The following is a 12809-nucleotide window of genomic DNA, read 5'->3' as shown; positions in this document are numbered from 1 at the left end:
TGATCGCTCGATAGCCAGGTCTTTGTGCCAATGGTCGACACTTTGAAATTCCGTATTTTACCTCTTCTGTAGTTTATCCTGGGAATTTTTATTGTAGGTACTTTTTTTAGACAATATTGTAGGTACTCGTTGTTTACTTTTTGCAGGTTTACCAAGAAGGCCCAGCTCGGAAGACATCGGCCAGCCCAACTGGCTGGCCGTTCGGGTGGGACGCGCGGTAGGGCGAACAAGACGAGCACAACATTCGTTCGATCGCAGCTGGTTAGGGTCCGAACGATTCGTTCGGGATGCCTCCTCCCCTCCCCGAACGGTCAAACGATATCGACGTCCCAAAATAATGGGAGAATAGAAAGTTAGTAGAAACCATGAGAATCACAGGCGCTTTACCTAGATGGAGATAGTGGCACGGGACAAGAAATAGGCGTTGCTGGCTGGCCTTCCTAAATATGTTGACACTGATTAGGAGAATAATTAGTCGGCCAACTAATTTACTTCACCAAATCCATTCGTTTAGTGATGTATGGAAATGAAGGGGTGAAGATACATAAGCGTGAGACACACATGGAGATCATGGGGAGAGGAACTGGAGCGTCGCCCCGGAGTGGACTTGAGCAGGAACTTGGAGAGATAGAAAGAGAGGGTTAGAGTGGTAATTTTGCCATGGAAGATATTTTACTGGGTTAAGGAAAATGCTGGGTATTTATGAAAATTGTTTGAGAATATTTAGTTAGGTTTGAAAATTACCAAGTTTGAATTCATTCAAACTGCTTGGAATTTTGAACCCATGAAGCTGAACTCAAAATTGAATGAGAATTTAGGAGGTGACTCAGCACATTAAATGTGAATTATGGGCACATATTTAACATTTATTTGAGCAACTAAAAAAGTGACTTAGATAACCAATATTCAAAATAAAGGAAGTTGGAAGCTGGCTTTGGGTTTAAAAGAAAGTGGTGCATGGGCTTAGTGGAAGTTGACAATTGGATTATGAAAGGATCAAGGAGGGAGTAAAAGAAGTTGCAGTCACATGACACAAATAAAAGAAAACAATCACAACAAGATGATGGAGATGATGCATGATGCGAAATAAAATAAAACCAACATCATATAACATGCAAGACAAAGAATGTATAACAAAATATGGAAGGTATTGCTCCTGGGCTGTTACAACGATGTCGAGTGGCTAGAAACCGCGCCCACCTTGCGCGCGCCAGTTGAGACTGCCGCGGTCGTCATCGTCTCCTCTGACGATGATTGGTAGATAATATCAGAGTTAGTAAAATTTAGAAAAACATGCCTATTTTTATTTTGAGCTATGTTGTAATTAGTCAACTTTAGATAAATATGCATTTTTTTAACAAAAGTGGTCATTCGCGGGTGTCCTTGTCGCACACGCCGCCATTGGTCCAGGCACCTTGTCTGGACGAATATGAGGGCATCTGAACATGATAACGGGTGCGCCCTTGGGATGCTCTTAGGCTACCCATGGTGGGGTTTCATAGGTAGAACCATGCATTTCATGCATGTAAAAACCTGACGTGTCACTGCTATTGAGAGCGTCGACATAGGTTGCCGGGCTATTGGGAGCGGCTGCCCCCACCAGGCCTTCCAATGAACACTCCCAATTGTATTTTTACCCAACTTTCTTTGCAAACAAAGAAATAAAATCATATTACATAGTTTAAAGTTTAAACACATAAAATAGTTCCATGATAAGAAATAAAATAATTCTTACAATAACTGAAATTAAATTAAACCGCACACTCAGTTAGGGACGGCTGCTTGTTCTTTGCGTGCCCACATATGCGTAACTAGATCATTTTGCAGTTGTTCGTGAGTTTCTTCGTCACGAATTTCGGCATGCATGACGAGGGTGGCATGCTCTTACTAGTCTATGTTAATAACCTTGAGTATTTAACCAAAAACTACCACATTTCACGGAAACGTGACAGAAAACTACCACTTAACGATTTTGTGCGAAAAACTACCATTTTTGTCCTAATCCGTGGCAAAAAACTACCAAGTCTCGAAACTGATTACTTCGCCCGCGCTAAGCACCAAACTGAGCAGCCGATCGCACGTTTCAGGTGCCACGGTGGTCAACCGACGCCCGCCGCGTGTTAACGGCCGTTAACGGCGTGTCCGCGGTCGGAAACGTCCGCGCTAAGTAACAAACTTAGTACAGATAACTCAAGTCATAAGCTCAATTCATTCCGACCGCGGACTTTGGTTAAATACTCTAATAATACCTGTTATCTATAATCGTTTTCCTTGGCAAATACAGTATAATATTGTACTCCCTCCGTGCATAAATACTTGTCATCAAAATGGATAAAAAGGGATGCATCTAGACATATTTTAGTTCGAGATACATCTTTTTTTATGCATTTTGATGACAAGTATTTTCGGACGGAGGGAGTAGATGTTAACCTAAAAAAATTTGCTGCAAAATATCGAGGGAAACAAAAAAAAGTGGTTGTCTAGTCACCCATGCTGCAAAATTTCAGATCGATGCTTGTGGAACAAGATGCGAGCGTAGTTCACCAGGATAGAACATTCTGCCACGGCAGGCACAGCATGCGTGCTTGCAGGATGCAAGCTATACACAGACAGAATCTGCAGCATTTAACCGCCCGCCCTGGGCAATGATAGTGACTGCAGTTGGACAAAATTACTGTTCTGACCTATAGGGCTAACTAAATCCCGATTTGACCTCGTTTCAAAATAAATTTCGTTTCTGACCTTTTTCGATGACGCCAAGATCCCTGACGTCTGGGTTACGAAGCAGACGCCAGGGACCCTGGCGTCTGGCCCCTGGCCCGCACTGCCCGCGTGCCCGTTGACCTGCTGACGTGGCAAAGGGGCCAGACGCCAGGGACCCTGGCGTCTGGCCCTGGTAACAGAATAACCCTTGGGGAAAGTGTGTGGGACCCACCCCACACACTTTCCCCAATCCACAACCCGAGCTTGAAGAACACTTGGAGCTCTCACACTCTCTCCTACCCCTCAAGCTCCCCCTCAAATCCTCTCCAAAAGGTACATCCCTTAGGTGGATCTTTCCATCACTTTGTTGCTCTTGTTAATCTCCCCCAAATCATCCAATTATTTTTTGTCAAATCTTGTTATTTTGGTTGCATTTTATACATGTTGGTGGAACCCTAGTTCATGTTTTCTCCCCTATGTTAGTGTGAATGGCTTGGTTAACTTTGATAATATAGTGCTATGCATGGTGTGTAGTAGGAATATATGCTTGTTGAGTAGAAAGATTGAGGGTTAGGGTTAGTTAGTGATTAGGGTTAACTTTGCTTAGTGTGTGTTAATTAGTGATACTTTTGTGGACATCACCAATAATTTAGTCTTGATATGATTTGGATAGAATTAGATGTATTTGGATAAACACACCAATTCTCATTGAAGTCTTAAATCCATTCATGTTATTTTTAGATGGAGAGACTTGTTAATGTTCATTACATGGACAAGGAGGCATTCTTGAGTAACAATGCCGACACGGGTGAGGAACCATTGCTTTTTGATACAAGCCCTAGCTATGAGGATGTTGTTGCAAAAGTGAGACAAGTCTTAGAGTGGATGGACACCAATGTTGATGTTAAGTTAATAGGAAGGTATGATGTTGGAGTTGGAGCCAAATCTCGCTTGAAAAGTATGCCTATCACCTCGGATTTGCATTGGGATGTATACAAGGAAAAAGTATCCCAATCGGAAGACAAGTCACTTGAATTGTTTGCCACCAAGGTTGGATCTCCTCGGTTTACCATTGATTTGAACCGACATGTCTCCTCCCCAATGGATGACATGAGCGAGAGGACAATGGTGCCACTTGTTGAGCATAGGGTTGTGGTTGATGCCCCCAATGTTTATCCCCCACCACGTCCCCGTGTACCATCTATCAAAGCAAATGAGGTTGAGTTGTATGCCCCCAATGCTTCTAGCCAACCACCAACTAGCCAAGCAAATGAAGTTGAGGTGATTGCTAGTGACGAAGTAATTCAAGAGGATGAAGATGTTTATGATGACGACGAAGAGCAAGAGGAAGGGTTTCATGGTAATGATGTTGGTGACTTGGATGCGTACATAGCGCAAAAGGACATGGATCGTGACTTGCCTTTTAGGCGTCAATATGCGTATGACTCGGATGACGAGGGTCCAGTTGAACAATTGGACGAGGATGGATTCACAAAGGAGGAGAACCAAATCCACTTTGAGCTGACGGGCTTACAAAAAAGAACTTACTTGTTTAAAGATCTCAGCCTTGCCCATAAAGCTGTTGTTGACGGTGAAATGAGAATGACGGCGATTGAGCCAACACCATGCCCGGATCCAGGAGAACCAAGGGTGGAGAATGAGGACGAGAATGCTTATTTGAAGAAAGGATTGAAGTTTCTGAGCTTGCCTATGCTGAAGTTTTGGTTGGCTGACTATGCCATTAGAAACCATAGGCCAATTTATGTTGAGCACTCAGACATGAAGTTGCGTTACACCGTGGTGTGTGAGCAAAAGGAATGCACATGGAAGGTTCGTGCAAGAAAGCTTAAAGAAACCGAAGAATGGGTGTTGAAAAGTTGTGATACCACTCATAGATGCAAACCGCCATCGAAACGACTTAGAAAGACACACCGTCAACTCACATCTGAGTATCTCAGATACAAATGGATGAAAGACATAGCCTTTGATCCCACTGTGAAAGTGAGGTTTCTCATGCGGACGGTGAAAAAACAATTTGGTTATGAAGTCAAGTATGGGAAGGCATGGAAGGCAAAGGCAAATGCTATTAGGATGTTGTATGGTGGTTATGAAGAAGCATACAACCAGCTCCCAAGGTTGTTGGCCGCGATTGCACATAGGAACCCGGGCATGTTTCATGTGGTCGAGGATCACGAGGGAGTATTCCTCAGTGCCTTCTGGAGTTATGGACAATGTGTGGAGGCGTTTCAGCATTGTCGTCCGGTCTTGTCTATAGATGGCACGTTCTTGACTGGTAGATATAAGGGCACACTAATGGTAGCAATGGCGCACTCATCAAACGACAACATGTTGCCGTGTGCATTTGCTTTGGTGCCTTCCGAGCACCAAGACAACTGGGAGTGGTTCATGGGTCATGTTAGGCACAACGTGATTGGGGCTAGGGAGGTATGCATCATATCGGACCGGCATCATGGCATACTCAAGGCAATGGACATTGTTATTCCAGGATTTCCAAAGCTTCACCACAGATGGTGCATGAGGCATTTCGTGGCCAACTTTTACCGGGCATGTAAGAGCAAGGAGCTCAGCAAAGACCTTACCCATGTATGTGTGGCCTTCACCACCCAAGGTTTCGATGCTCAGTACAACAAACTCTTTGCAGCGGTGAACGAAGGGGGAAAAGAGTTCTTAACTAGGAATTTAAGCGAGAAGCACAAGTGGGCACGCGCTCATGACGATGGTGGTTGGCGATATGGCGACATGACGAGCAATCTCGTAGAATGTTTCAACAATGTGTTGAAGGGTGCTCGTGCATTGCCGGTGACTGCAATAGTGGAGTACACCTTCTTCAAGCTTAATGAGTACTTTCAGAGGCATTCTGAAGAGACTGCAAAATGGATAGGTGAAAAAAAGGATTATCCAGAAAAGGTTGATGAATGGTTGCAGTTACAAGCAAGCAAGTCTTCACGGTAACAAGTTATCATATTCGATAGACTTGAAATGATCTATCAAATTGATGAGCCAGGTGGCACAACACGAGACGGTAGACAATATGGTGGTGCTGCATTTGAGGTGAAACTGAAGACTCGGTGGTGCCAGTGCGAGAGGCCTAGTAAGTATCATTGGCCATGCTCACATTTGATAACGGCGGCGAAGGCGAGAAACATACATGTTAATGATGGAAAAACCGTGAGGATGCAAGAGTTCCATGTGGAAGCTACTAGGTTGACATGGGCGCCAAGATTTCACCCTTTCTTGGACCAATCACAGTGGCCGGAGTACCATGGCCCTCATATTAGGCCAGACCCTCTTCTGAAGGTGGAGACGAAGGGTAGAAGGAGAACTAAGAGGTTCAAGGGTGATATGGATGACCTGGCTGGATACACTGGCATGAAACAATTTGGTAGCGGTCATTTCATGGAGGCTCCTGACATTATCAACTGTGGGGTGTGCGGTGAAGGGGGACACAATGAGCGGACATGCAAGAATAAGAAAACCAAAAAAAGAAAAACAAGTCGTGGAGGCGGCACCGATGGTGAACGAGGTGGAAGAGGTGACGGTGGTGGTGGTCGAGGAAGCACAAGTGTCAGAGGTGGTAGTGGTGGTCGTAGAGGGAGCACAAGTGCTAGAGGTGCTAGTGTTCGTAGAGGGAGTACAAGTGCTAGAGGTGGTGGTCGAGCTAGCACAAGTGCTAGAGGTGGTGGTCGAGCTAGCACAAGTGCTAGAGGTGGTGGTCGAGCTAGCACAAGTGCTAGAGGTGGTGGTCGAGCAGGCACAAGTGCTAGAGGTGGTGGTGGTCGGAGAGGAAGCACAAGTGCTAGAGGTGGTGGTGGTCGTAGAGGAATGATTGATAATGTATCGGCCTTCGGTTATTTGCTTAATCCAGATGGTTGATCTAATAATAATGGTATATTATTTGTTCATACAATTTCTAGCATTTATTCATTTACTGTATTTACGCATTTACTCTCTTTATGTCTTGTGCTAACAATTGTTCTTTTTGTAGACATGGCTTCATCCGGTTCCAGGACGAGGCCGACGTGCACGGACCAAGAGGACATGCCGAAGACGTGGATGAGGACAGTTTGGACAAGGAGAAGGAGAAGGATGTGCCCACACCACCATGTTGGTGTGGTGATGTTTGCAAGCTGAAGGTGTCCACTGACCGCAACAATTCATGGACAGAAGGTAGAAGGTTTTTCGTGTGTCCCAACTATGCACATGATCGTCGAAGGCCAACTAACGCATATGACATACCACCAGTATGTTAGGTGTACATACAAAAAACATCAACAAGTTGTCACTCATATGTCTAACAAAATCATGGTTTATATGTAGTCCCCTCCTCCACTTTGCAAGTACTTCACTTGGATAGATCACGAGGTACCAAAAGATGTCCAAGAGGACGAACGTCGAGATTGGTTACGGAGGCAGCGCCTATTCGAGGAGTCCTATGCACGGGGATTGGAGCGGGAGCGTCGTGAGAAGAAGGCTCGTGAGCGCAAGAAGCGTGAACAAGAGAGGGCACGCAAAGAGAAGGAGGCTCGTCAAGAAGAGAGGGCAAGAAAACTTGCAAGGGCTCACGATGCACGAGAGGAGGACGAGGCACGTGACAAGAAGGGAAAGTGGCCCCGTACTACTCAGTAGACAAATGGAAAGGCACCGGCGTCGATGATGAACTGTCGAGACTTTGTTTAATGTATGAACTTGTTATTCGAGACCTTGTGTGATCATGAACTACTTATGTCATTCGAGACATCGTGTGTGAACTTGTTATTCGAGACCTTGTGTGCTCATGAACTACTTATGTGCAAACTATGCTTTGTTCATATTTTTGTTTGATTTCCAATGTTCAAAAATGTGCACACCCAGACGCCAGGGTTCCTGGCGTCTGGGTCCCTATCCAGAGAGCCTTTTCCCAGTTTGCAAATGTGCACAACCAGACGCCAGGGTCCCTGGCGTCTGGGTGTGCACTTATGCAAATTGGAAGAAAGCTCTCTGGATAGGGACCCAGACGCCAGGGACCCTGGCGTCTGGATCGTTTTGCTCGCGCAGGTAAACAGACACCAGAGAGCTTTCTTCCAGTTTGCATAAGTGCACACCTAGACGCCAGGGTCCCTGGCGTCTGGATCGTTTTGCTCGCGCAGGTAAACAAACACCTGTCTGATCTGTCTGATGCCCGATCCAGAGAGCATTTTGCAAGTGTGCATAGCCAGACGCCAAAGACCCTGGCGTCTGGGTCCTTATCCTATCCAGAGAGCAAATATCGTGTGGATAAGATTCTTTGGGCCCACCTCTACCCCTCTCATCCATTCATCTCCACCCCACCTCTACCCCTGTCATTCCTTTCATCTCCACTCACTCTCACTCTCACCTCTAGCCCTCTCGTCCACTCACTCTCATCCAGTACCATAACCCCCCTCAAATCTCTCATGAATCGGTCCGGTTTCACCGTTGGATCTTCAGGATTTCGAAACTAGAAGGTAAATCAACTACACCCCCACTTATTGGTTGGTTTCAGGATCTCCAGTATCATAGTTTTGTGTAAACCCTAGTTTGTTTGTTTTCCTCGTGGTTTAATGTATCATAGGTTAGGTACTAAGAGATTTATGTGTTGTAGATGGCTAATGGTACTCAGTGGGTGCTTAGCCCTGTTGTTCATGTCCAAGGCTTTTCTCCATGTGTTGTGCAAGTTAGTGAAGTGGACCTCACTTTTGATTGGTTGAAGACTAAATTCATGTTGAAGCAAGGGTTGAGGAAGAGGATTTTGTGTACTACGTCAGCAGGAAGCAGTCAGATGGCCCCGGAGAAAGAAAATTGGTTGACATAACTGATGATGACAAGATTCAAGAAATGCTGCAAGAATGGAAATGGAAAAGGGTTGTTGACTTGCATTGCTACAGGAAACCGAGTTATATGTGATGTTCATGTCGTTTCAACTATCGTGGACCATCGTGGTCATGAACTACTTATGTCATTCGAGACTATTTGTGTAATTTGAGATTATGTGATGAACTTCTCATTCGAGACTATTTGTGTAATTTGAGATTATGTGATAACTATGCTTGTCATTTGCTATTATGTGAACACTAATGTTTGTCATTCGATACTATAGGTGTTTGCTAGAAAAAAATATCTATGTCATTCCATACTATAGGTGTTTGGGTGCTAGAACAAAATATGAACAAAATGAAAAAAGTACTACACCAGGGCCAGACGCCAAGGACCCTGGCGTCTGGGTGCCCTGTTTCTGCTGTCCAGGACTCTGCTTTTGCTTCCAGTCGACCCCCAGATGCCAGAGACTGTGGCGTCTGGTCCCCTGACTTGAAACCAGACGCCAAGGACCCTGGCGTCTGGGACCCTGTAGATTATTTTGAACTTGCTGTTTGACACAAGAAGATAGCACATATATATTCATATGATAGGTTCATACAACACAGAAGATAGCACATTTCACACAACTTTCACCACGACAAATGTAAGCATACAAACGACAAGTTTATATATTTTTCATCACGACAAATTCAAGCAGACATAAGACACCAAGTGCATACATATGGTACCAAGTGCATACATAAGACACCAAATTCAAGACAACCTAAGAAGTTTTTAGCACGACACCAAGTTCATGCATACAAACGCCACCTAGTTCATGCACTTCCAAACAAGAAGCTCACTTCCTCCTTCCTCTCTTCACAATGGTTGCAAGTGTAGGCTCCTCCTCTTCGCTAGCCTCCTCCTCCTCCTCGTTGTATGCCTCCTCCTCCACCTCAATGTTGGCCTTATATCTTTGCATTCCTGTTGGGATAAGCTGATGAGGATACTCCGGACTATGGAATTGTGTATTCCATGTCTTCTTTCTACCTTTCTTGCCTGGTGTCTTAGCTATGGCTTTGCCTTTCCTAGAGCGAGCATTGCCTTGTGTCGGTTGTGTAACCTGTGATGGTTGTGGAGCATCAACATCATACTCATGATCCTCTTGATGTGTTGCATCATACTCATGCTCCTCATCTTGTGTTGGCTCCTCTTGATGTGATGGCTCCTCTTCATGGACCTTCTCCTCCATGTCCTCATCGTTCTGGATATAACGCCATCTATTAGCTCTGGCACGGGTACCAGGTGCATACACGTCACTGGACTGAGCACCATGGCAAGAAAGAATTGCTGCCATCTTATGGAACCGCTTCTTGAACTTCTGCAACAACACAAAATATGCTATGATATGAGATACAAATAAATAATCCGCGAAAAGAAACTTTTATAATATATTGATCACACCTCCATCGTGCTCCTAAGAGTCCTCTCAGATAATACACCACCAGGTGGATGACTCAGTGCAACATTGGCATCGTTGACGCACAGAAGCAACGATCTGCCCTGCAATTCATGAACAAACCAAACTTATGTATTTGAAAGAAGACAACATGATGCATGCAAGTTTGTTAGAATAGGTCAAACAGACTACCATTTCATCATGCATCGGTGCATAGTCAACGTGAGCCCCTCTGGTGTCTCTCACAGCCGTGTTGAAGGTATGATAACCTTCTGCAGTCTCCGGGTCTTCAGACACCAACTCCGACCACTCCTCGTGAGTCCAACCAGGCTTTAGATTTAACTGGTAACGATCCGCATACCACACTTGATACTTCTGATATGCTGACTGATTGTGAGGTCTATTCTCTGATTGCACTAGTGTGTCTCTTTGATTCCAAAATTCTATCCATGCACGGTGTTTGTTTTCCCAATCCGATATATCCTGATTGTTCCTTCGATCGAACCTACAAATGATGCACGGAACAAAGCATTAGCAAACATTGACTTATTCAATACTCTACTACATACTCAAGGCATGCTTGCTCACCGATGCAGAGATAGCATTTCCTCCTTGCTCTCCTCAATTGGAATACCTTGTCTTCTTCCAAATTGTCTTGCCACACGGTCTACAAAGTGCCACTCGACTGCGAAGAAGCATATCATTGGGCACCTCGCCCGCCAAAGATGGCTATCACGTGTGCACATCTTATTAAGATCAAAGTCACGATCTTCCACATAAGGCAACCAATATACCTGCAAAACAAAGAGATACATTGTTAGCTACAAGTTTCATTCTTGACTAAATTTTATCTCATCGAACTTCTCAAAACCTGCTCAGCAGTCAAGGTGTCCAGCTCGTCCATATAGCACTTGTATCGCACATGCGAGCTTCCTGTGTAGACTGTCACTTGTTCCCAATAGTAAGCAAGCGTAGGGCGCCGATATGGATCATCATCATGCAACCCGTCATGATTACCCCGTGGGTTTGCCATGAGGGGGTTCTTGAATTCGGGTCGTCCAACCGGGATCTGCTCCCACGTCCACACGGATAGGCTCCAAACAAACCCAGACAATGAGGATGTATCTCCCTTCCTCCGACACGCCAAGTCAAGCTGCAATCAAACAAACATGTTAGATATGGAGGCGCATGACAAATGCAAGATAAATGGTTGCAAATATCTCTTACCTGACGATACAAATATGCTAGTGCGGCCGAACCCCAGCTATACTGGGTATCTCAGTTATTGAGTAGCTCCAAGAACATCCAGAGGGCTGAGTTCCCGGTTGCATCTGAGAAGACTACCTTGGTTAGTACATACCAAAGATAGGCCCGCGCGTACTGCTGCACAACCACGTCACTGGCATCCTGAGGGCACGGATTGGTGTTTCCTCTGACCATTTTTAGCCAAGAATGCCTCACTTTCGCGGTATCGGCCTTGCCTTCCTGAGGGCCCTCGGGCTGAACGCCAATTAAATCGGTAGTCCGTTCTCGCCAATTACCCACGCTGACACGACCGGTAACAGCTTGTCCATTGATAGGAAGGCCGCTTATCATAGCCATGTCCTGTAGGGTCATCGTCATCTCCCCACATGGAAGGTGGAACGAGTGAGTCTCCGGCCTCCAACGATCCACAAGTGCGGTTAGCGCCGCGTGGTTCACTGGCGGAGCGCGTCGCTTAAACTGCAACACGAATGGGAGAAGACCCAATCTCCGAATGTAAGCCTCATACCGCGGGTCGTAATCAAAGTCATCAGCGGAATGACCCCTCATGCGCATAGCAACTACTTGCTGCAAATAAAGTGATGTTTTAATAATCAATACAAGAACACAAATGAGAAACAACGAAAATTGACCCAGTCTTGCTTCTTACCTGTCCATTCTCAATGGCACGAGCATGATGCTCCTTATCCCACTCATCGATTAATCCGTCATACCAAGGACCATCACCATCCGCCATCCTACAAAACAAATCACAAACATCTATGAATACATGAACAATATCAAACAATTTCCTTCTCCAAGTTTATGCCATATGAAAACACCATTCTTCTCAAACATAACCACATCATTTCTTTCTTCTACATATGCACACATATCATCTAGAGTACCAAATTTCACCATCAAATAAATTTCATAATCATCATCCGCCATTCTATTGAACAAATCATGTCACACACAATAATCAAATTTCATCATCTCTTTTGCATAAAAAAAATTGCCATCTATATATTCAACTATATTGTCATACCACTTCACATTTTTATCTTCTTCATATGCACACATAATTATTCTCAAACATACCAACATCATCTCAATCAGATAAATTTGTCAAATAATATGGTGTCACATATGCAAATACATATCATCTAGAGTACCAAATTTCACCATATCTTGTCAAATAATATGGTGTCACATATGCAAATACATATCATCTAGAGTACCAAATTTCACCATATCTTTTGCAAATATAGTATGCCAACAATAGGATTATCCACACATACACACATCATCTATCAAACCAAATATAGTATGCCAAAGTCTATTTTACATATACAAATCATATATTCATCACCCCTCTTAATTCAAAAAAAAAATCCTATGAACAACATATACACAAAACGGAATTGGTTTTACCTACATGTTCAACTACACATCATCTACTGCCTACCAAATCATCTATTAACTACAAACAATTTCCTAAAACAAAGAAACCATCTACTCATCTAACATCACCTAGTGTTGAATAATGCATCCAACAAGAGAGGGGAAAACAAAAACAAATTGGAGGGAA

The sequence above is a fragment of the Triticum dicoccoides genome, chromosome 6A, assembly GCF_002162155.2.
Source record: "Triticum dicoccoides isolate Atlit2015 ecotype Zavitan chromosome 6A, WEW_v2.0, whole genome shotgun sequence".
NCBI lineage: Eukaryota > Viridiplantae > Streptophyta > Magnoliopsida > Poales > Poaceae > Triticum > Triticum dicoccoides.
Note: the sequence above shows the minus strand (reverse complement) of the source record.